Consider the following 26,686-nt stretch of genomic DNA (forward strand, 5'->3'; position numbering starts at 1 on the left):
GTGTGGTGCTGGAAAAGCACAGCAGGTCATGTAGCATCTAAAGGAGCAGGAGAATTGATGTTTCGGGCAGAAGTCCTTCATCAGGAGTCCAGCACCCCACACACTCGACTTTTGAGAACAAAGCAACCTGTATGGTTAATACAATTGTAGCAATTAGTAACCTGATTCTGTCAACACATCTTGGTTTCTTACATCTTCATAGTCTTGACTAGCAAAATATTATCACTGTCAATGACTATTTGAGGAAATATCTACTGTGTCTTCATGGCAGAGTGTTCCAAACTTGAGCAAACCCCTTCCTATAGGCTGACATAATCATAGTCACAGAGTCAGAGTCATACAACATGGAAAAAGATGCTTTGCCCAAGCAGTCCATGCCCAACATATCCCATACTAAACTAATCCCGCATGCCTTCTCCTGGCCCTTATCCCCTCAAATCTTTTTTATTCCTGTACCACCCTTTCTGTAAAAAAAAGTTGTCCATCATGTAGAGAAATAGATGGTGACATTTTGCAAAATGTCCAGATTACAGAGGAGGAAGTGCTGGATGTCTTGAAACGGTTAAAGGTGGATAACTCCCCAGAGCCTGATCAGGTGTACCCAAGAACTCTGTAGGAAGCTAGAGAAGTGATTGCTGGGCCTCTTGCTGAAATATTTGTATCATCGATAGTCACAGGGGAGGTGTCGGAAGACTGGAGATTGGCAAACGTGGTGCCACTGTTTAAGAAGGGTGGTAAGGACAAGCCAGGGAACTATAGACTGGTGAGCCTGACCTCAGTGGTGGGTAAGTTGTAGGAGGGAATCCTGAGGGACAGGATGTACGTATATTTGGAAAGGCAAGGATTGATTTGGGATAGTCAACATGGCTTTGTGCGTGGGAAATCATGTCTCACAAACTTGATTGAGTTTTTTGAAGAAGTAACAAAGAAGATTGATGAGGGCAGAGCAGTAGATGTGATCTATATGGACTTCAGTAAGGCGTTCATCAAGGTTCCCCATGGGAGACTGATTAGCAAAGTTAGATCTCATGGAATATAGGGAGAACTAGCCATTTGGATACAGAACTGGCTCAAAGGTAGAAGACAAAGATGGTGGTGTTTTTTAGACTGGAGGCTTGTGACTAGTGGAGTGCCACAAGGATCGGTGCTGGGTCCTCTACTTTTTGTCATTTACGTAAATGATTTGGATGCTAGCATAAGAGGTACAGTTAGTACGTTTGCAGATGACACCAAAATTGGAGGTGTAGTGGACAGCGAAGAGGATTACCTCAGATTACAACAGGATCTGGACCAGATGGGCCAATGGGCTGAGAAGTGGAAGATGGAGTTTAATTCAGATAAATGCGAGATGCTGCATTTTGGGAAAACAAATCTAAGCAGGATTTATACACTTAATGGTAAAGTCTGAGGGAGTGTTGCTGAACAAAGAGACCTTGGAGTGCTGGTTCATAGCTCCTTGAAAGTGGAGTCTCAGGTAGATAGGATATTGAAGAAGGCGTTTGGTATGCTTTCCTTTATTGGTCAGAGTATTGAGTACAGGAGTTGAGAGGTCATGTTGCGGCTGTACAGTACGTTGGTTAGGCCACTGTTGGAATATTACGTGCAATTCTGATCTCCTTCCTTTCGAAAAGATGTTGTGAAACTTGAAAGGGTTCAGAAAAGATTTACAAGGATGTTGCCAGGGTTGGAGGATCATAGCTCCAGTGGGAGGCTGAACAGGCTTGGGCTGTTTTCCCTGGAGTGTCAGAGGCTGAGGGGTGACCTTATAGAGGGTTACAAAATTATGAGGGGCATGGATAGGATAAATAGACAAAGTCTTTTCCCTGGGGTCGGGGAGTCCAGACTGAGAGGGCATAGGTTTAGGGTGAGAGGGGAAAGATATAAAAGACCTAAGGAGCAACTTTTTCACGCAGAGGGTGGTACATGTATGGAATGAGCTGCCAGAGAAAGTGTTGGAGGCTGGTACAATTGCAACATTTAAGAGGCATTTGGATGGGTATATGAATAGGAAGGGTTTAGAGGGATATGGGCCGGGTGCTGGCAGATGGGACTAGATTGGGTTGGGATATCTGGTCGGCATGGACGGGTTGGACAGAAGGGTCTGTTTCTCTATGTCTAGTACATCTCTATGACTCTGTCTTTTTAAAATCTCTCTCCTCTCACGTTAAAATTGTGCCCCTGGTCTTGAAATGCCCCATCCTAGATTATTTAATAACTTTCTTCTTGAACAATCTGGGCTTGTGTTGAAATTATTTCTTTTTGTCCTGTGATTTCCCTCCAGGATACAGAAGTTTTATCTTCCTTTTGAAATCCTTTAAAAAACTCCAGTCAAATTAATATTCCATCTGCTATATTCATGGAAAACAAGCTCAGTTCATTAATGCACGCATCAAACCCACTAAGAATCTGTGTTGCATGCTTTCAAGACCAATGTAGATCAGGTGCAGTGGTCAAAAATGTATATTTTCAAACCAGAGATGTGGTCTAAACAGGGATTTGTATAGCTGAGGCAAAACCTATTTGTCTCTACCTTCCTTCTGTTGATTAAAAGCTACTTTCTGGGTCTTGATTTTTTTAAATGCCTGGCCATTTGCTTTCTCATTCTTGGTGTACATGGAACACTCACACTCTGTTGACCTAAGTTTAAACAAGGGTTTGCCCATTATTCCTCAAAGTAGAGGACTTCACACTTAACCTGCATTAAAAAAGAAACTGCCATTGTTTTGATTCCATTCACTTAATCTATTAATATTTGTTTGTAATTGTGTGTCTACATTACTAACTACTGTATGCCACTAAAATTAGTGTCATCAGCAAGCTTGAGTATGAAGCTCTTTCCTGTTACATATATGTTGAAAATAAATGTGAATATATCAGGCTGTACCATAGATAATTATGGTCAAAGCACTTGACACATTCTTCCAATTGTTATACATGCCTATTATCTCTTGTTTGTTATTCTTTATGTTTTAACTAGTTCCCTCAACAGGCTAACAATTTGTCTTCAATTTTATGTAATCATCTCTTCTGTGAAATCATACTGAATGCCTTCCTGGAGATCATACAAACTACGTCCATATACTTGCCTCGGTTACGACTTCACTTGCATTCCAAAAAAATTCATTTAGTTTCTTAACTATGATCAACTGGTTACGTATCCCTGTGGCGGACTCTAATTAATTGAATTAATCTAACTACTTTGTCACTTTGCTTGGAATCTATAATTAAGGATAGACTCTACCTCACCATGGTGGTGCATTGAATTTTGTAAAGTTGCTGTACTAATGAAACAGATGCAAGTTAAAACTTCTTCAAACTGTCTTGGGCTAGTAATTAAAAATGACTTCCCTTTAAATAGAGTGGTAAACTGCTAACACTGTCAGCTAACCAAAAGGGCATGAATTGAAGTGTGGAGTCTCATTCTTTCAGGTTGTGAGTTGCTTTGGGAAATCTTGAAGGTACTATGTTAAATTCAGATTTCTCTTTTCTCTTGTGATTAGTTTAACATTGTTTTCCATCTATTTGCTATTTTCTGATTTGATATTGAATTAATCTGCCATAGGCCTTCAACTGCTAAACATCTCATGAATGAAGGAGAAAGCTTGTTGACTGCCCTGTTTCATTACTGGCCTGCACTTTGAGCAAATTAGTGGACACATTTGCTTCAGGAGTTCCCTCTGTCAGATATTTTCGTATCAACTTGTTCAGAAATATTAGTATGCATCTCTGGAACAACTGGGACTTGGAATCAATTTTCTTGGTTGGAAGTAGGGACACTACTGCTGTACCATAAGAGAGTAGATATTTTTAAGTAGTTAAATTGCTTGCCATGGGACATATATGATCGAGAAGAACATGCAGCAGGCTGTTTAGAAGTTTTCCACTATCAGGTTCACCTGAAAGTCAGATACTATCCTTACTTGAAAATATATGTAATTCATTCATTGCCCCTTGTGCCACTGCAGTGAGTCATACAGTTGCCTTATGGACTTGTTCAGACATGTTATGAAGTACCTTTGGCATAAGTAGAACTTGAACCCAGGCCTTCTGGCCCAGAGCTCTGCATACTAAAGGCTTTATCCTTTATCCTATTGTCTTCAGCTCCTTAAGCAATGATCTTTCCTCCATCATAATTTTAAAAGTCAGGATGTTAACTGATGATTACAGAGTTTCTAGTTCCACTCGCAATTCTGCAGCAAAAGAACCTGCTTTTACCTACATGCTGCAGGGTGTAGAAATCATCTAGACTAAGGCTGATAAATTACATGCAATATTCATGCCATACAAATGCCACAGAATGATCATTTCCACGGAACAGTTTTAGCTTCTTTGATATTCAATGAGGTTACCACTACTGAACACCTTCCTTATTAACATCCTGATCACGTTAAGGACATGAAAGCAAATTTTCAGTGTCAGTTCAAAATTGATGTGGAGATGCTGGTGTTGGACTGGGGTGGACAAAGTTACAAATCACACAACGCCAGGTTATTGTCCAACAGGTTTATTTGGAAGCACTAGCTTTCGGAGTTGACAACCACCTGAAGAAGGAGTGGCGCTTCAAAAGCTAGTGGTTCCAAACAAACCTGTTGGACTATAACTTGGTGTGGTGTGATTCATAACTGAATTAAAAATTGTTATGACTCTGGAACAAACAATGGCACATGAGTTAGTCAAGAAGCATGGACAGGTTTTCAGTCTCTCTGAAATTTTACCTTGCAGAACAGAGTCTTGGATTTTTTTGTTAATAACTGACATATCCTTGAAGAAAAAATTGACATATCGAATGACTTCTTCGAGAGAATGCCAGTATTTAATGGAATGAACCAAATTCTCATTGCAAACAATGGGCAATCATTGATCATTTCAGAGCCAGTCACAGTAGCTGCTGCTGCTGCCTTCTCCATAAATGGAAGATAAAAACATTCATTTCATATGGCAGTAGAATTCGTATTTTGACTTTGGTTGTATCGTCAAACACTGCTCTCAGTAAACTTTCTAAGGCAGCCTACAAGGTACACTGCAACTGATATACTGCAAACAATGGCTTGAGAATCTGATTTAAATATTGATGTTTATTACTGTCATCTGAAGAGAGAGAATGAGAAGTTTTGGGTTTCCCCTGTCAATGTCTCACCTCCTGATTTTAAGCCTTTTGACCTTCCAGAAAGCATAAGTTAGCAGTGTAATGAAATACTCCTCACTTCTGCAGTTCCAACAATGTGCAAGACACTCAACATTATCACAAGTAAAACAGTTGACTTTATTACCACCAACTTTAGCATTCACTGCTTCCATGACTGATACATTGGTACAGCTACCTGCACCAAGTAAAAGATGCAGTAAATAACTTGCCAGGTGATATATACCATTTAGAAGGACATGGGCAGTAGGCAATTAGGAAGTCTACCACTATCAAGTTCACCTTAAAGTAATATACTCAAACATGTCCTTGCTTAAACATGTACCATTAATCATTCATTGTCCCTATGACACTGTAGTAATTCAAACAGGTACTTCATGGTTTCATTCACAAGACCAGGTATCAATGGCCAATTAATTTTGCTTTTGGCAGTGCTGCCCACTTCGGTGAATAATTTTTAAAAAACGTTTTCATCTGAACGTTGTACTATCACAGCGAGCTGCCCTGCTATAGCAAAATATGACCCTACATACTTCCATTTTTCAGCTCCAGCAAGCTTCTCTTGTTCTGCATGCATTAAAGATTTGTGTCCCTGATATCTAACACCCCTGATATCATCAACCTCTCCCAAACTGCTTTATAGAATAGCAAGTCAAATCAAAGTAATATCATTGTTGCAATATAGGAAACACGCAGCCAATTCATGTATGATAAAATTTCACAAACAGCAATGTGATATGACAAAGTGTTCTTAATAGAGTGATGAATAATAGCTGTTGCACTGGGAGGACCTCCATGAATATCATGGAAAGAACTTTTAAATGTTTCGTAGCAGGGTTACAAGGACCACACAAAATTCTGAAGGTGTCTTGGCATCCCTGACCTGGCTATGAATGTTCAAGGGATGGCTGATGCCTCGCTTGACTTGCCTACTTTCTGCTACCCAGTCTTCTGGTCAAGGGGAGAGGGATGGAGATGGGTGGAGAGTGCAGCAAAAACCTGGAAGATTACCTTGGTGGGGCCTAAAGTAGGAAGATTGTGGAGTCACCTGCCACACTGATTCTCTTCCCTATTCTGGGCTGCACAAAATCTATACACTGGCACTCCAACATCTCCCAACATGCCCAGCTGATCACAGATCTTGCTGGTGCTGTCAAGACTGAAGTCAGATTAGCTGGTGGCTCTCAAAGACATGATTTCATTCTCATACGGGGGCAGAAGTTTCACTTAAAGCAGATTAAATCTCCACAAATGATTATGTAGCTGTGGGGCAGCTGCCAAGTGTGGCTGTGCATTCCACACCAAACTTTCTAGTGGCACAGTGGTACATTCTGCCCCTTTGGATCATTTTTGTTCGGATTGCAGATGAAACCTTTACTGAACATGTCATCTCAAAGGCTAATCATTTTGTGTTACTTCTCCTTTTTATTTCTTCCTTTGAATTTTGTGGGTTACTCTTGAGAGACTGGTTAGATGGGTTAGATCTCATGGAATACAGGGAGAACTAGCCATTTGGATACAGAACTGGCTCAAAGGTAGAAGACTGAGTGGTAGTGGAAGGTTGTTTTTCAGACTGGAGGCCTGTGACCAGTGTAGTGCCACAAGGATCGCTGCATGATCCACAACTTTTCATCATTTATATAAATGATTTGGATGTGAGCATAAGAGGGATAGATAGTAAGTTTACTGAAAACACCAAAATTGGAGGTGTAGTGGACAGCAAAGAAGGCTCCCTCAGATTACAATGGGATGTGATCATATGGGCCAATGGGCTGAGAAGTAGCAGATGGAGTACAATTTAGATAAATGTGAGGTGCTGCATTTTGGGAAAGCAAATCTTAGCAGGACTTATATACTTAATGGTAAGGTCCTCGGGAGTGTTGCTGAACGAAGAGACCTTGGAATGTAGGTTTACAGCTCCTTGAAAGTGGAATTGCAGATAGATAGGATAATGAAGAAGGTCTTTGGAATGCTTTCCTTTGTTGGTCAGAGTATTGAGTACAGGAGTTGGGAAGTTATGCTGTGACTGTACAGGACGTTGGTTCCGCCAATGTTGGAATATTGCATGCAATTCTGGTCTCCTTCCTATCGGAAGGATGTTGTGAAACTTGAAAAGGTGTTGAAAGGATTGGAGGATTTGAGCTACAGGGAGAGTTTGAACAGGTTGAGGCTGTTTTCCCTGGAGTGTCGGAGGCTGAGGGGTGACCTTATAGAGGTCTATATAATCATGAGGGGCATGGATAAATAGACACAGTCTCTTCCCTGGGGTGTGGGTGTCCAGAACGAGAGGGCATAGATTTAAGGTGAGAGGGAAAAGATATAAAAGAGACCTAAGGGGCAACTTTTTCATGAAGAATGCACAACTTTTTCATGCACACAACAGAAAAGATCTTATTATAGATATAAATGAAATGAATGTAGAATCTTGTAATCCTTCAATACCATTCAAATTTAAATGGCGGACTACTGTTAAGAGTGTAATGAAAAATAAACTTGGCAAAAAAGAAGATGCTGAGAATTTGCCTAAATGCTTACATCATTTATTTTCAAAGCCCATTAAATATACTCTTCCAATCAACAATTATATCTCTAGACAGGTATATGAACATATGTCAATAGATTAGTGAAATGCAGATAAGTATTTTGGAAGACAGAATATGTAGTTATGCCCAGGATTGACAGTTAAATCTTTGAATGCATTATTCTTTCGTAGGAATAGTTCACCCAACAGTCATTGTTCTCTGAGTGTTTGCTTTGATGAGCAATTACATTTCTCATTCCTTCCAGTCATTGTCAGAGTGGATGGATCAATTGGTGTATGTGTGTATATGTATGTGTGTGTGTGTGTGTGTGTGTGTGTGTGTGTGTGTATATATATATATATATATATATATTATATACCATTAACCTTGAAGATGGATGAAACCCGATTTTTCCTAGTAGGTTGATATAAGAAGGTTGCAGGCATATAGACAGGTTGAGTGAGTGAACAAAATTTGTGCACTTGGAGTATTAAATTAGAAAATGTAAAATTGGTCACTTTGGTGGCAAGAATGAAGAAAACAGTTATTACTTTGATGGAGAATGACTTTGGAATTCTGAATTACAGAGTGTTTCATTATTCCAGTTCATGCTTCTCAATAACTGAGTGTGCGAGTACAAGAAGGTTAATGGGATGCTTTATTACGAGAGGGATTGAATGTAAGAGTAAGAATATTATGATTCAGTTGCCCATGGCATTAGTGAGACCATATATTAAATATTGTACAGTTTTGCTTTGCTGTTTTAAGGAATTCAGTAAATTAATTGTTGGCAGTTCAGAGGGTGTTTACCAGATTGATACATAGAATAAGTGAGTTGTCTTATGCTGTTAAGTTGGACACACTGGACGTATTCCCTCTGGGGTTTAGAAAAGTAATTACATTTAATTAAGTCTGTAAGATCCTGACCCATTTTGACGAGGTGAAAGTGCAAAAGATGTTTCCCCTTCAGAGCAAGTCCAGAACTCGGGAGCACTGTTTTTCATTAGGTTCGCTCTTTTATGACAAAAATGATGGGAAACATTTTCTTCCAGAGGATGGATGCAACTTTGGAATGCACTGACTCATAAAGTTGTGGCAGTGGTCTCATTAAATAAGATTAAGGCAAAGGTAGATAGATTACTGTTCGACAAAAGAATCAAAGATTATGGGATAGATGAGAATGAGAAATTCAGCCATGAACAGATAAGCCATGATTTTAGCAAATGTCAGATTAGGTTCAAGGGTCCGAATGTGTGGTGCTGGAAACACACAGCAGGTTAGGCAGCATCCGAGGAGCAGGGAATCGACGTTTTCGGCAAAAGCTCTTCAATCCGGGCTTTTGCCCAAAATGTTGATTCTCTTGCTCCTCGGATGCTGCCAGACCTGCTGTGCTTTCCAGCACCATGCTTTTGACTCTAATCTCCAGCATCTGCAGTCCTCACTTTTATCAAATGGCCTGAATGGTTGATTTCTCTTATTTTCGATGTTCACGTTTAGTTTTTATAGCAATATGCCTACTTCAACCCAACATTTGAATTAGATCTTGTGAACTCACTTAATCTTGTTCTTAATTTTGACTGGAAGTTCACTGAGAATGAGTAGTAATGTTCAGTTTTTCTTTGGAGACCGAATTATAACCTGAGGTAAGCTTGTATCTGATTTCTTGTGTGTTCCTTTAAATGTTGCTAGTTCTCCAATGCATACAGTCGGCAATTTAGAGTGCTTGTTTGAGAAAGGTCCTATCAAAATTCCTGACATCAAAAGAAAATTAAATTGCTCTTTGGTTTCATTTGTTCACATCAATTTATAATATCATATTTCAACCATGATTTAGCAACCTGATTGATGTTTACGCAAAGAGGCATACTTTGTACCCAGATGCAGTTAGTTATCTATCTGATGTATAAACACCATCTATAGTCACAGTACCACTGACTACAGTAAATAGAAAGATTCTCTTGGTTTGAAGTATGTTTTAATTGTCTGACTTGGACATTACTAATCTCTCATCCAACATCATAACTGTATCATCTGATGATTTATTTCACTGTTGTTTGTGGATGTTCATTAAATGCTGCTGCAGACCCTTCGTTACTTATGTGTTCAAACTTCCACAGTGCCTAATTGGTTGTCGCAACTGTGGTCCCAAGGACTTTAGATAGTAAAACTTCTATGATCCACATAGAAAAATGTGCTAATTCTTGAGCGTACAACACAAAAGTTATTTATCTAATCGAAATCCTCAATTTACCCAACTGATAGAATCAGATTAATAGAAAACACAAACCAGGTTCCTGTGCTTAACAAAATTATTATTTGTTATGAAGAAATAAGTTCCAGTCAGATAAACAAAATTATGAATTATCAAGGTATGACACCGTGAGTTGAAACTCAAACTCTCTTTAAACTCTAAACCAACATACGGACACAGATAAACAAACAAAAAAATAGTTTGCATAGAGGGAAGGAAAGCACATTTCAATAGTGCCAATTCATGAATTTTGAGTTTGTTTTTCTACTCAAAGCCTTCTGTTTTCTGATATCATTCCTTCCTCCCAGTTTCTTTTAGTTCCTTGTTGAAGACATCGGGGATTGAATGTTAATTGTTCATTTTCATAGTTGCTGGTTTGAGATCCAGCTTATACCAAATAGTGGGAAAGAATAACTGATGTTTGGTATGCTTTCCTTTATTGGTCAGTGTATTGAGTACAGGAGTCAGGAGGTCATGTTGTGGCTGTACAGGACTTTGGTTGGGCTACTGTTGGAATATTGCCTGCAATTCTGGTCTCCTTCCTATCGGAAAGATGTTGTGAAACTTGAAAGGGTTCAGAAAAGGTTCACAAGGATGTTGTCAGGATTGGAGGATTTGAGCAATAGGGAGAGGTTGAACAGGCTTGGGCTGTTTTCCCTGGAACGTCGGAGGCTGGGGGCTGACCTTATAGAGCTTTACAAAATTATGAGGGGTATGGATAGGGTAAATAGACAAAGTCTTTTCCCTGGGGTCGGGGGCATAGGTTTAGGGTGAGAGGGGAAAGATATAAAAGAGACCTAAGGGGCAACTTTTTCACACAGAAGATGGTATGTGTCTGGAATGAGCTGCCAGAGAAAGTGTTGGAGGCTGGTACAATTGCAACATTTAAGAGGCATTTGGATGGGTATATGAATAGGAAGGGTTTGGAGGGATATGGGCCAGGTGCTGGCAGGTGGAACTAGATTGGGTTGAGATATCTGGTCACCATGGATGGGTTGGACTGAAGGGCCTGTTTCCATGCTGTACATCTCTATGACTGTCTCAGGTTTGAGTTACTTTGCTGCAAAAAGTTACAGATAGAAACCAACCTGTAAGTTAAAGATGCAAGGCATTACGGACAATGTATTAGCATGGATGGAGGATTGGTTAACCAACAAGAAGCAAAGAGCAGTGATAAATGAATGCTATTCTGTTGGCAATCAGTGACTGGTGTTATGCCCCTGGGATCAGTGTTGGGACCGCAATTGTTCACAATTTACATAGATGATTGGAGTTGGGGACCACGTGTAGTATGTCAAAGTTTGCGGATGACACTGAGATGAGTGATAGAGCAAAGTGTGCAGAGGACTGTGAAACTTTGCAAAGTAACACAGATAGTTTAAGTAAGTGGGCAAAGGTCTGGCAGGTGGAGTACAATGTTACTAAATGTAAAGTCATTCATTTTGGTTGGAATAACAGTGAAAAGGACTATTAATTAAATGGTAAGAAATTGTCGCACGCTGGTGTGCAGAGGTATCTGGGTGTCCTTGTGTATGAATCGTAGAAGGTTGTCTGAAGGCAGTAAATGAAAATTTGTCCTTCATTGCTAAAGGGATTGAGTTTAAAAACAGGGAGGTTATTTTACAGCTATATAAGGTTCTGGTAAGGTCACACCTGGAGTACTGTGCAATTTTGGTCTCCTTACTTGAGGAAGGATGTACTGGCACTCAAAAGGGTGCAGAGGAGGTTCACTAGGTTGATCCCAGAATTGAGAAGGTTGGCTTATGAGGAGAGACTAAATAAACTGGGATTATATTCATTGGAATTTAGAAGAATGGGGGGGTGGGGGGTGAATCTTACAGAAACATGTATAATTACGAAGGGAATAGATAAGAAAGAAGTAGAGAGGATGTTTCCACTAGCGGCTGAAACTAAGACAAGAAGGCATAGCCTCAAAATTAGGGGGAGCAGATTTAGGACTGAATTGAGGAGGAACTTCTTCATCCAGAGGGTTGTGAATCTGTGGAATTCTCTATGCAGTGAAATGTTTGAGGGTCCCTCAGTAAATGCTTTGAAAGTTAAAATAGATAATGTTTTTAACAGTAAAGGAATTAAGGGTTATGGTGAGAAGGTGGGTAGGTGGAGCTGAAACCAAGAAAAGATCAGCCATGATCTTCTTGAATGACGGAGCAGGCTCAAAGGGCCAGATGGCCTACTCCTGCTCCTAGTTCTTATGTCCTTCTGAAATTGCATTCTGGAGACCTTCTATCTCTATATCATTCATCCACACTCCAGCTACTCAACTGCCTGGAAACTAAGCTGAGAGTGGGTGTCAAGCTGATCCTCTGGCATCTACAACTAATCAGAATTACACAAACTAATCAACAATCTTTTGCTGGCTGAATCTCACTCAACACCGAGACCCTAATGTTGTGCGATAATATTCTCCCCCCAATATTTTCAAAATAACAATGTAAACATAACTCCTAATGACTTCCAATCACTTTTTTTTTCTGAAAAGTATCACCATGTCTTTCCCAGTCCTTGAGTTTAAAGGAGTCATTTTCCCATTTTAATCCACAATAAAACATAAAGAAAAATAAAAAGATGTGCTCTTTGCAATGTGATCTTTCTTTCTCTTTCCCTGCAGTGATTAAGTAGTCCAACAACATATTTAAAAAAGATTCTCGTATTGGAAATGTTGACTCAGCACTGGAGCATTCACTTATGTAATAATATCATATTGTAAGTCTAAAGGAGGGGATCAAAATTAAACTATTCTGGAGCATTTATACCATTTTGCATCTGGCTATATTGTTGCAATTTCCAATAATTTAACAATGCATGGTAAAGAAAATGAATGATGAACTTTCAATTGTTCTGAAAACCACAAGAATTTATTTTAAAAGCATATTTGGAAATGTAGAGACTACCGTGATGGAATGGTAAGAATATGAGACTGTGCCTGTTAAATGACGTCAGGAGTCGTAATTTAAATCATTTGAGTTTATCATGAAAGGCCCAAGGTGAAATGCTGTTGTAGAACATAGAACATTACAGTGTAGAACAGGCCCTTCGGCCCTCGATGTTGCGCCACCCTGTTATACTAATCTGAAGCCCATCCCACCTACACTATTCCATGTACGTCCATATGCCTGTCCAATGACGACTTAAATGCGCTTACACTTGGCGAATCTGCTACCGATGCGGGCAAAGCATTCCATACCCTTACTACTCTCTGAGTAAAGAAACTACCTCTGACATCTGTCTTATACCTATCTCCCCTCACTTTAAAGTTGTGTCCCTTGTGTTTGCCATCCCCATACTTGTTATTTGAGGGTACCTGCTCTAAAATATGCAACTAATCATTAAATGTGATTGGGTGCATGTTGATAAAATTGTCCCGCATCTCATATACAATCATTTATAAGCAATGAATAGATAGCTATAAAAAAATGACACAACCCATATAGATAAACACATACTCATATTAATTGTTTCCATTAGCTGCCACAATGTTTGCCTTCATCACACCACTTCAATTCATGTTCACACTTGGGGATAACCAGTGCTTTAAAGTAGATTGTTTATTCACCAAATTCTGGAAACAAACTGATTATTAAACCACTTCAAAAATTTCTGGAACACTTCCATGATTCAGTAAGTGCTAATGCAACATATGATTTTGCAATTTATGTTGCCAAACTTGGGTTTTAATGTATCAAGATCCAATTATTTAACTCAGTTTCAGGATTCAATCATTACATCTGCAAAATATGTGGTTATGTATTGCTTTCCAGGCTCCCCATCTTGAAGATGTTGCTTAAAATTTACCACATTGAAAAGATTGTCACTTGTTCAGATGCTGTTGCCTTTGGCTTGGTTTCAATTTTTGTCTGATTATTTTATCAGTTTTTTTTTATTTTAATAAAGACACCACAAGGGGAAAATTATTGTATATCTTTCAATGAACTTGAGATTTTGTTTCAGCTTAAAAAATGCAACCAAATGAATTCATATTGATAATAAAGTAAAAATTTCTAACTTCTGTGTTCATTTCAGTGCCCAGCAATTAGATTTGCTGCACAAACCATGTATAACTTTAATTTTGCTCAAGGTGGCCTCAACGTCAAGTTCAATCTGTCATGTATCTTCTATGGTTCTAGTGTTCAAGAAATTCCTTTGACATGCACGCTTTTCATAAAATTCATATTGTATGAATTTTTCATTTCACTTAGTCACAATGCTTATTACTAGAGCTGTAATTGTCAGCTCCAATATCTTAGAAACAAAATATGATGAGGCTTCAATGTTGCGGAATAAGGAATATTTTCACAAGTGACATACTCAAGCTGTTACATTTTTAAGAGTATACAGATTAAATAAATGTCAAGTTTTTTGATTTTTAAGTCTAACCTTGGATTAACAAAATTAATGCTTTGATTTTTTTTATTAGGTGATATAGACTGAACAGATTTAAGCTTCTAACTGTGAAAAGTAGACAAATTACCATTTTCCAGCTGTATGTGACTGGAAATGTTGCACAGAAAACTATGTGTTAGTTAATAGGACCAGATCAAGGTTTTATTTTTGATGCAATATTCCTATTTGATGAAAAAAGGTGTTACTGGTTTCTACTTTGCATTATTAGTAATTCCATAAGTGTGTTTATTTTTGATGACAGGTTGTCATTGTAGCCAACGAGATTGCTTATATATCCCTTGAAATGATTACTTCACTGGTGAAGGAATAAACTCTTGCGCAAACCTGTTATCCACTGTTATCTTTAAATGTGATTTTGAGTTTAACTGGAAATTAGAATTATAGGAGCAATGTCTGAAACCTGGATTTGAAACAAAAGTAGAGTTACAATCGCAGATTATTACCTGAGAACTTCAGCCGAACATTGTTCCTTTCCTTGATCACTGATAATCAATTTAATAATTTTACTGTTGGCTATTCCAAATGTGTTACTCAATGATTTTTAACAGTTGATTTTCCTAATCTTGCAGCCAAGTATTTTTTAACAAGCATAGATACATTGCACTCTTAATGAGGTGTCTAATTTGCAAGTCAGTAGGTACTTATTTGTGTAGGCTGTGTTAAAACTACTCAACATTTTAATAATTATTTAAATAAACCTAACAATTTTTGACATTAGCAGAACTCAGCTCTTGAAGTTAAAACTGAGTTATTTTGAATGAATTTAAATGATCCAAATTTTCCTTAATATATCTTGCTTCAAATTTGTAATGGAAATGACAGAATCCATACAAGTGCTTTGCTTTTTTCTTCTGCTGTCAAATAGTATGATCATGATTGGTGTTTTTGATGAGAACTAATAAAGGCTGAGTAGTTTTTCTGTTTCACAGATCCTCAGATTTCAGTTAATTGATTTTAGGAAGCTTCTTTCTTACTGTATACAACAGGAGAGTAATTGTTCTCAGCAAGCCTGACTTTCAAAGAAATGACTCTGAACAGATTAGCTTTTGGACTCGTTAGTTTGGCCTGATGTCCTGCATTTTTGTGCCACACTTCATCAACATCACAGGTACAATCAGTATTCCAAATTACTATATATCGGGAAGAATTCTTTAATTGGCCTTTACATTCATATTCCATTTTGAGCATTGTATAAAGTTTAAATTTCATGCTGATTCTTGTAAATAAAATACTTGATTTTAAAACATTTTTTTAAAAAATGTATAATTTTGGATTTGTGTTGCTGGCAAGCCCAGTAATTAGTGCTGATATCCAATTTCCTTTGAAAAAGTGGTGCTGAGATGGCTTTTAAACCACTACTATTCATTTGGTGTTAATGGCAACTATTCTGTGGTTAGCAAGAGAATCCCAGGATTTTGACCAGTGGTCACTTCAAATCACTGACTTGGATGAGAGCTTCATGAGTGGTGGTGTTCCTGTCTGCCTGCTTCCTTTGTTGTTATAGGCAGGACAGGTCACAATCTCAGAGGGAATGATAAAGAGAATTTTGTGAGTTATTGCAGTCCATTTTGAGGATTGTTCATCCACTGCTATGTGTTAGTTGTGAAGGGAGTGAAGGTGTTTGTGGTGCTGATCGAACTGTTGAGCTTTGAGTGTTCTTTCAGCTGTTCCCATTCAGACAAATGAAGAGGGTTTCATCATACCCTTAATTTATACCTTGCAGTTGGTGGACAGGCTTTGTGGAATCTGGACTTCGAGTCAGAGAGATGTACAGAATGGAAACAGAACCTTTGTCCATCTCGTCCATACTGACCAGATATCCTAACCTAATCTAGTCCCATTTGCCAGCACTTGGCCCATATCCCTCTGAACTCTTCCTATTCGTATATCCACCCATTTAAATGTTGTAATTGCACCAGCTTCCACCATTTCCTCTGGCAACTCATTCCATACGTGCACCCCTCTCTGCGTGAAAAAGTTGCCCCTTAGGTCCCTTTTAAATTTTTCCCCTCTTGCCCTAAACCAATACTCTCTATTTGGGGCTCTCTCAGCCCAAGGCAAAGACCTTGTTTCTTTACCCTATCCAGACTCCTTATGATTATATAAACCTCTATAAGGTCACCCCTCAGCCTCTGATGCTCCAGGGAAAACAGCCCCAGCCTATTCAATCTCTCCCTGTAGTTCAAATCCTCCAATCCTGGTGACATACTTGTAAACCTTTTTTGAACCCTATCAAGTTTCAAAACATCCTTCCGATAGGAGGGAGACCAGAATTGTACACAAAATCCAAAAGTAGCCCAATCAATGTCCTGTACAGCTGCAGCATAACCTCCCAACTCCTATACTCAATGCTCAATACAAAAAAGGAAAGCATACCAAATATCTTCTTCACTATCCTATCTCTCTGTGACTCCACTTTCAAGGAACTATGAATCTGCACTCCAAGGTCTCTTTTTAAGCAACACACCTCAGGGGCCTTACCATTAAATGTGTAAGTTCAGCTCTGATTTGCCTTTCCAAATTGCAGCATTCTTATAATATTTATCTAAATTAAACTTCATCTGCCACTTCTCAGCCCATTTGGCCCATCTGAACAAGATCCCAATTTACTCTGAGGTAACCTTCAGTTTTGGTGTATTCTGCAAACTTACTAACTATACCTCCTATGTTCACATTCAAATAATTTGTATAAATGATGGAAAGCAGTGGACCCTGCACCAATCTTTTTGGCACACCACTGGTCAGAGGCCGCCAGTCTGAAAGCAACCCTCCACCACCGCCCTCTGTCTTTTACCTTTGAATTCTGTATCCAAAAGACTAGTTCTCCATGAGATCGAATCTTGCTGACCAGTCTACCATGAGAAACCTTGTCGAACACCTTACTGAAGTCCATATAGATCATGTCCACCGCTCTGCCCTCATTAACCATCTTTGTTACTACTTCAAATAACTCCATTACATTCGTGAGACATGATTTCCCATGCACAAAGCCATGTTGACTATCCTGAATCAGTTCTTGCCTTTCCAAGTGCATGTAAATCCTGTTCCTCAGGATTCTGTCCAACAACTTGCCCACAACTGATGTCAGGCTTACTGGTCTATAGTTTCCTGGCATTTCCTTACCAACTTTCTAAAATAGTGGCACCACATTAGCCAACCTCCAGTCTTCTGGTGCCTCATCTTTGTGGAATTTATTTGTCGTCATAGGATTCCAGCCTCTGACATGGATGCAGTCAAGATATTTCAATGGTTGGTCCAGCATGTTCATCTATGGAGGTTCAGCATTGTTAATGTCATTAAATTTCATGTGAGACAGTAAAATTTATAGGGTTCTGGTTTTCATTCAGTTATTTTCTGATTTTTAAGTGGTTCAAATAAACCTGAGATCCCTGGTTCTAGACATTGGGCTTATTTAGTGAATATGAAATAAAGAAGTCAGTAGAAAGTTTCAGAGCAAAAGGATCTCTGCATTTATTTAAAATACAAATGGTGAGTGTAATACAAAAAATATAGATAAATGGAATAAACAGAGAAATTGACACATTCAATTATATAGAGGACAGTAAATTATTAAATACTCTATTCGGGATCCCGATGCACTGTCACCACCTGCCTTTCCATCCCTGCTAGCTCAGTCAGAACTTTGGGGCCTCGGAAGTTTCAGCTCACAACCGAGATAACATTATTTTGAAATACACTTGGCTGTTTCCGCTTGCCTTTCCTGGAGCCTGGGTGAAGACTTTGAGTGTGTAGATTTTTCAGTTTGTGTTGGGTTTGCAGATGCGGTAATGTGTTGGATCTATTGAGTTTTAATTACTTTCTGCTGGTTTTGCAAACCCAGTTTTCACCTCAGGAGAGGTCTGAGGCCTGGTAGTGTCAGTCAGGTCAGTTGGCTTTCGGAGTTTGTCAGTTCTTGGATCTGCTGGTCGTGGTCAATTGCTGTTGGTTCTCCTGCTTCAGAATAGGCCTGTGTCTGGTAGCTCTTCTTGGAAGCTGTCAGAATGAACTTGGATTGCTCTCAGATCGTTCTCAGAATTGATCTCGGAAAATGGTCTCAGAATTGCTACCTCAGGTGGGATCGGGGCCTGCAATTGTACTGCTTGTAGATGCCCTTATCTTCATGCCAAATTGATGTAGTCCATTGTATTTCTGTTATTCCTTCTGAAGTCAATTAGTTTCCCGATTGTTAAGAGTATTTGTGAATGGATTTCAATTGAAGTTGAATAACCAATAACTCTGTGAATGCATTTCAATTTAACTTAAATATCTGGTCTCTATGTGCGTCACATACTGTCTGTGCTGAGTAAAAGCTGTCTCAGGCTAGAATCCATTAGTGTCAATTTGATTGTTCTTTTTGAGGGCAAGGGTAAATTGGAATTCCAGTCTGAACAATAGTCCTAGATAGAAATTCCCATTCTGCTGGTTCTGTTGCGTGTTTGCTGCAGCCTTAGTCCAGGGTTTTTTCTCAATATTTGGATATTGAAAAGGTTCATGGTCTTGTCAATATTTCAGATGATGAAGTTTTTTCTCTTGATCCTACAAATCTCCTGTTTGATACTCTTTGCCTTAGAGTATCATTCTAGGCAAGTAAGATCATTGAGACCCAAAATTATCTCCTGAACTTTCCTCATGCGAGCACACACATTTCTTCCCTTGAGAGATAGTGCATTGTCCCCTGAAAGGAAAGCAAAAGGCAGGATTAGGGAAAATCAAAACACGTAGGCAAGTAGTGCACAGTACACATACACAACACTAAATTTACACTTTAAAACATTTTATACCATAGGTCTGACAACATCTATGAAGAGAAATCAGAGTTAAAGCTTTGGGTGCAGTGTTCCTTCTTCAGAACTTTGTTCTTGTATTTATGGACGAGATATGCTTGCATGTAATTTTACCTAGTAACACAGAAGATATATGCAGAAGTAGGCCATTTGACTCTTCAGGTCTGTTTTGCCATTCAACGCTAATGGTTAATCATCCAACTCAGTATCTTGTTCCTACTTTCTCCCCCTACCCTTTGATCCCTTTATCCCTAAGAACAATATCAAACTATTTTTTGAAAGCATTCAGTGTTTTGGCCTCATCTGCTTTCTGTGGGAGAGAATGCCACGGGCTCACCAATCTCTGGAGGAAGGAAATTCCCCTCATCTCATTCCTAACTGGCCTACCCCATATCCATGAACTGTGACTCCTGATTCTGGGCTCCCCAGTACGTTTCTATGATATTCCCCCTGCATTCTACTAAATGCTAATGAATATAGTCCTGTACAATCCACTTTCTGCATATGTCAGCTTTGCCATCCCAGGAATCAGTCTGGTAAAACTTCATTGCACTCCCTCAACATTCAGAACATTCTTTCTTAAGTAAGAAGTCCAAAACCGCCCGCTCGAATTCTATTGCTATGAAGGGCAACATATAATTTGCCTTCTTCATCATATGTTACACCTGCCTTATGTTATGAAACGGCAGTGAACGCTTCTGTGAATTAAACTAAACACCCAGAAAAGCTCACATCACCTCGTTATCTGTTAAAACATGAGTGACAGAGAACTCCCAAATTCCATTATTTAAAGAAAATAATAACAATTTATCCTTTGACTCAAAAAGTGAACATTAAACAACAACTGTATACAACTCTAAGCCCCCCTTTCTTCTAACTGCTTATTATCTGCCTACAACTATATAACAATGCACTGTTCCAACAAAATACTTACAAAATTTACATCACCTTAATTTCAAAACCATACAGAATCTGTCATCAGTGCTTTTCTTCTGGCTGAAGATCTCCATGGGTCGTCTTATTTATTTTACTGCAAATATGTTTCATATGAAAATGTACCTTTGACAGAGAGTATTTCAATGGCAGTTGCTCTTTCAAAATGCCTGCTTTTTAATACCCCAACATCGGATCATCTCATGTTTGATTTTCGCAAAACAATAAATTCAACTCCATTGGGTTTTAGTATCCTAGTAGAAATTGAGGACTGCAGATGCTGGAGATCAGAGTCGAGAGTGTGGGTCTGGAAAAGCACAGCAGATCAGGCAACATCCGAGGAGCAGGACAATTGATGTTTTGGGCATATGCTGGGGATGCTGCCTGACCTTCTGCACTTTTCCAGCACCACTGTCTCGGCCATAATTTGAACTGATTGGTTAAATTTGAATTGTTGTCAAAACAGCAACCGACTCCGGTATCTATTTCACAGCCAAATGTTACTTTTTTTTAGTTTTCCAATACATTCTGAGACTGCCCTTGTAAAGACTCAGTGCAGAACAGCATTCACTCTCTCTTCAACTTCATATCAATTATTTTAGTGAATGGTGGACAAAGACACCCTGTTCTTATTGATCCTCCCCCTTTCTCAAACTATTGCCATTCAGATACTCAAATGCCTTCCCATTTTTGCTACTAACACAGATAACCTCAGATTTATCATGATCTGGAGGAGCCAGTCTTGGACTGGGTGGACAAAGTTAAAAATTACACAACACCATGTTATAGTCCAACAGGTTTATTTGGAGGCACTAGCTTTTGAAGTGCTGCTTCTTCATCAGGTAGTTGTGAAGCAGGATCATAAGACATGGAATTTATAGCAAGAGATTACTGTGTCTTGCAGCTGAAATGAAAGTGAGGACTGCAGATGATGGAGATCAGAGTCAAACAGTGTGGCCCTGGAAAAGCACAGTCAGTCAGGCAATTTCTGATGAAGAGGTTATGCTTAATAAGTTGACACCCTGCTCCTTGGGTGCTGCCTGAGCAGCTGTACGTTTCCAGCACCACACGTTTTGACTGTAGCTCAGAGATAGCCAGGCTGGGGCTGTTTTTCCTGGAGCATCGGAGGCTAACGGGTGATCTTATAGAGGTTGATAAAATCATGAGGGGCATGTATAGTTCAGTAGACAAGGTTTTTTTCCCTGGATGGGGGAGTCCACAACAAGAGGACATAGGTTTAGAGTGAGAGGGGAACAACTGAAAAGGGACCTCAGGGTCAACTTTTTCACGCAGAGGGTGGTACCTGTATGGAATGAGTTGCCAGAGGAAGTGGTGGAGGCTGTCTCAATTTCAACATTTAAAAGGCATCTGGATGGAGATATAAATAGAAAGGGTTTAGAGGGATATGGCCAAGTGTTGACAAATGGGACTACATTAGGTTAGGAAATCTGATCAGCATGGACGAGTTGGACCAAATGGTCTGTTTCCGTGCTATACATCTCAATGACTCTAAATGCAGTAAGAAATAACATCAAGTTATAATAATAAATCAGACTGACATGACAGAATTGCTTGACAGATTTCTTTTCCTCAAGGACAATAGTGAAACAGATGCATTTTTGCAAAAGTTAGTTTCATGGCACCATTACTAAAAGTAGCTTCACATTCCAGAGTTTTATGAATGGAATATAAGTTCCAGCCCCTGCCATATTCAGATTTAAATACATGTTCCCAGAATATTAGCCTGAGTCTCTGGAGTGCTTGACAGGCGAGATCACGATTATGCCACTGTCTTGAGTGAACAAAGGTATTTGTCTGTCTGTGTGTTTGGATGACCATGTTCTTAGTGAATGGCAGAACTAGCTCAGACTGAATGACCCATTCCTTTTCTACATTTTCTAATTTAATATTCTTCATCTCACACTCACAAATCAAAGTTATCCCTTTAAAAAAGACAATATTTTTTGAAGTGTTTGAGATTAGTCTACATTTAATCTACAGCATCAAGTGAGTGAGCCCTATTTAATTAATGTATTTGTGCTGTTTGACAGACCATATTCTCTTTGTCAATCAGCATCCATTGTAGCAGTATTTCATGTCTTAAAATAAAAAAAATCAACATTATGCAATTTGTATCATCTATGTTTCATTTTGAATTGGTGATGTCATAAGACAGTTTTAATTGACAGTGTAATTTTCAGTGATGTATTTCCAAAGAACATTGAAACTATTTTCCATTTGGACCCAGTTTTCACCCATTGTAATCTGTGTATGTTGATAACTAATGCCAGTAACAGAAATATATTGCTCTCAGAAACAAAACCTGATGTAAAGTTACAAAGTTTTTGAAATATACTTGATTGCAGACCACAATGACATCAGTAATAAGGGAGTGAAGTAAAATGATTTTCCATCAATCAGATTATTTACCCTAGCACCATTCCCAGACAATCTTCAAAAAGTTAAGAAATTTTAAAAGTACACAGAATTCCCCAATTTGCCTTTCTTTCAGACTCAGGTTAACAGAAAGAGTGGACCAGGAGTTTTAAGATTAGATTAGACTTACAGTGTGGAAACAGGCCCTTCGGCCCAACAAGTCCACACCGACCCGCCGAAGCGCAACCCACCCATACCCCTACATTTACCCCTTACCTAACACTATGGGCAATTTAGCATGGCCAATTCACCTGACCCACACATCTTTGTGACTGTGGGAGGAAACCGGAGCACCCGGAGGAAACCCACGCAGACACGGGGAGAACGTGCAAACTCCACACAGTCAGTCGCCTGAGTCGGGAATTGAACCCGGGTCTACAGGCGCTGTGAGGCAGCAGTGCTAACCACTGTGCCACCGTGCCGCCCACTTTACTGAACAAGAATTAATATTTATTACAAGCAAATAGACTCTTGGTACATCTGAATAATTCTGACTAATTAACATTTAATTCCATTCATTAAAATTCTAAGTCCCCTAATGCAGTCTCCCTTACCTCTGCACAGAGAGGAGAAAGAAAGCGTGTCATGGGAGAAGAAAATCTAAGAAAGGAATTCATTTGTCTCAAAGCTTCCTGGGATGGTTCTTGTGCTGATCAGAATGCTGTTTCTCAATTGTCCTTCTCCAGATGTATTCACTGGTTTTCAGATATATAGGATGGCTGTGCCACAATTACAAAAGGTCTCTGACTTTATTTCAAAGTCATAACTTACAACAAATAAACAGGTTTTCTTCAGGCTTAAAATGAGTCATACAGCAGAGAAGAAAAAGTTGCCTTGTGTTGGTGGAAATCTGGTAGCTTCTTGCTATTTTGTTCACAGCCCCAAGTTATTCACTTATCTCAGGACTAATTGCATACAGTACAACATTAATTATCCATCAAGATCTCAAGGTCTTGATGCTTGGGTAAGTTGTTATCCGAACACTCGATTATCTGAAAATTAGGTTATCCAAACAAAATACTCCCTGCCCATGTCCTTCGGATAATCGAGGTTGCCCTGTAGTTGTTGTCAGGTAGAAGTCCTTTGTCATCAGTAACTGGTCGCGAGTCCATAGACCAATAACATTTTGATACTATTTGAATCTCCATTTGTACACAAATCTTGTCTCCAGCTTGTCCCATACAACAGTTCTACTTTCACTCTGCAAAACTACAGAAAAGCAAAATGATCAGGTCTTTACAGGGATCTCACTGTTGTCACTGGCAACTCAGGTGTTTTCTTTCTTCCTGGTGGTGGAAATTGAATAAAGATTCATACACTTTGTGTCTCTCACTGTGTTTCACACCTGCACACACACACACCAAGGGTGCTGGGGAAAAACAATAAGCACTACCGCAGTTAGGTGGTAGTGCGGGGGATAATTAAAAAAAAGAGAAAAAAGATAAACAGGAGTGTTTTCCCCCCCAAAAAAGAAAAAAAACAGGGATCTCACTGTTGTCACTGGCAACTCGGGTGTTTTTGTTCTTCCTGGTGGTGGAAATTGAATAAAGATTCGTACACCTTGTGTCTCTCACTGTGTCTCCCACCTGAACACACCCAACATGGGTGTTGGGGGATAAAAAAGCACTAAAAGAAAAAAAATAAATAAATAGGGGTCTCACACAGCATTGCCCTTTGATGTGAAGGGCACTGCTTATTACAGGCTACTCGGGTGTTTCTTTTCTTCCTGGTGGTGGAAATTTGAATACAGCTTCATGCCCCTTGTGTCTTTCACTGTGTCTCACACCTGCATATGCACAGCATGGGTGCTGGGGAAAAAATAAGCACTACCGCAGTTAGACGGTAGTGTGGGAGGGAAAAAAAGATGAACGGGGTCTCACACAGCATTGCCCTTTGATGTGAAGGGCACTGCTTGTCACAGGCCAGTCGGGTGTTTCTTTTCTTCGTGGTGGTGGAAATTTGAATAAAGTTTCGTGCACCTTGTGTCTTTCACTGTGTCTCACACCTGCACACACACACAACATGGGTGCTGGGGAAAAACAAACACTAGCGCAGTTAGGCGGTCGTGTGGGGATAAAAAGAAGAAGAAAAAATATACAGGGGTCTTTCTTCATTTCCCTGTAAATTTGTTGAACGGTAGAGTTTGAGGGCCAGGCTTTGCTGCACCTCTTCTTCATAAAATTGCTGTTTCTCTGTATAAGGCTGTAAATTTTAATTGTTTTGTAAATTGAATGTCTACATAAATTATATATATGGGCGTCTCAGAATATGTCCTCACACCAACAGCTTTTAGGGTCTTTACATTAATCATTGACCGCAAATAACTTCACTAAATATCCAGATTAAACATGAGTTGAAAAGCACTCTTCCAGGAATATACTAGGGAAGAGAAGAGGTTAAAACTAACTGCAGCCTCTCATTTGTTCTTGATAATGTTTGGTGTGCTAATGGGGAGTAATGTTGTATGGACTGTGAAGGTCACAGCTGAAAGAAAGCCATTAGACACCACTGCACAGCAGATAAAAAGAAATAAGCTTTATTGTTGTACATGGTGGAAGCCAGTCACCATTGGAAGGAAATGGACAAAAAAATTTCAGCCAAAATGCAAACCCAAACATTTCAAAATTGACAGCTGAATCACCAGCATCAGCAGCACAGGTATCACCAACGATAACAGCTACAACATTGCCCTGTTTACTCTTCACAAACAACTCAGAGCCTATTGGTATATCATAGAATCATAGAGTGTACAGTATGAAAATAGAACCTTTGGTCCAACTTGTCCATGCTAAACAGATATCCTAAATTAATCTAGTCACAGGATTGCTGGGCCTCTTACTGAGAGATTTGTATCAACGATAGTCATAGGTGAGGTGCCGGAAGACTGGAGGTTGACTAACATGATGCCACTGTTTAAGAAAGGTGGTAAGGACAAGCCAGGAAACAATAGACCAGTGATCCTGACATCGGTTGTGGGCAAGTTGTTGAAGGGAATCCTGAGGGACAAGATGTACATGTATTTGGAAAAGCAAGGACTGATTAGGGATAGCCAACATGGCTTTATGCATGGGAAATCATGTCTCACAAACTTCATTGAGTTTTTTGAAAAAGTAACAAAGAAGATTAATGAGGGCAGAGCAGTAGATGTGATCTATCTGGACTTCAGTGAGACATTCAACAAGGTTCCCCATGGGAGACTGGTGAGCAAGGTTCGATGGAATACAGGAAGAAGTAGGCATTTGTATACAGAACTGGCTCAAAGGTAGAAGACAGAGGGTGGTGGTGTTTTTCAGACTGGAGGCCTGTGACCAGTGGAGTGCCACAAGGATCGGTGCTGGGTCCACTAGTTTTCATCATTTATATAAATGATTTAGATGTGAGCATAAGAGGGATAGTTAGTAAGTTTGCTGATGACACCAAAATTGGAGGTGTAGTGGACAGCAAAGATCGCTATCTCAGATTACAATGGGATCTTGATCAAATGGGCCAATGGGCTGAGAAGGTGGCAGATGGAGTATAATTTAGATAAATGTGAGGTGCTGCATTTTGGGAAAGCAAATCTTAGCAGGACTTATACACTTAATGGTCAGGTCCTTGGGAGTGTTACTGAACAAAGAGACCTTGAAGTGCAGGTTCATAGCTCCTTGAAAGTGGAGTCGCAGGTATATAGGACAGTGAAGAAGGTATTTGGTATGCTTTCCTTTGTTGGTCAGAGTATTGAGTACAGGAGTTGGGAGGTCATGTTGCGGCTGTACAGGACATTGGTTAGGCAACTGTTAGAATACTGCTTGCAATGCTGGTCTCATTCCAATCAGAAAAATGTTTTGAAACTTGAGAGAGTTCAGAAAAGATTTACGAAGATGTTGCCAGGGTTGGAGGATTTGAACTATTGGGAGAGTTTGAATAGGCTAGGGCTGTTTTCCCTGGTGTGCCGGAGGCTGAGGTTTATAAAATCATGAGGGGCATGGATAGGATAAATATAAAAATTCTTTTCCCTGGAGTGGAGGAGTCCAGAACTAAAGGGCATAGGTTTAGGGTGAGAGGGGAAAGATATAAAAGATACCCTATGTAGCAATCTTTTCACTCAGAGGGTGGTACATGTATGGAATGAGCTGTCAGAGGAAGTGGTGGAACGTAGTGCAATTGCAATATTTGAAAGGCATTTGGATGGGTCTATGAATAGGAAGGGTTTGGA

Source organism: Hemiscyllium ocellatum, chromosome 12 (genome assembly GCF_020745735.1).
Source record: "Hemiscyllium ocellatum isolate sHemOce1 chromosome 12, sHemOce1.pat.X.cur, whole genome shotgun sequence".
Classification (NCBI taxonomy): domain Eukaryota; kingdom Metazoa; phylum Chordata; class Chondrichthyes; order Orectolobiformes; family Hemiscylliidae; genus Hemiscyllium; species Hemiscyllium ocellatum.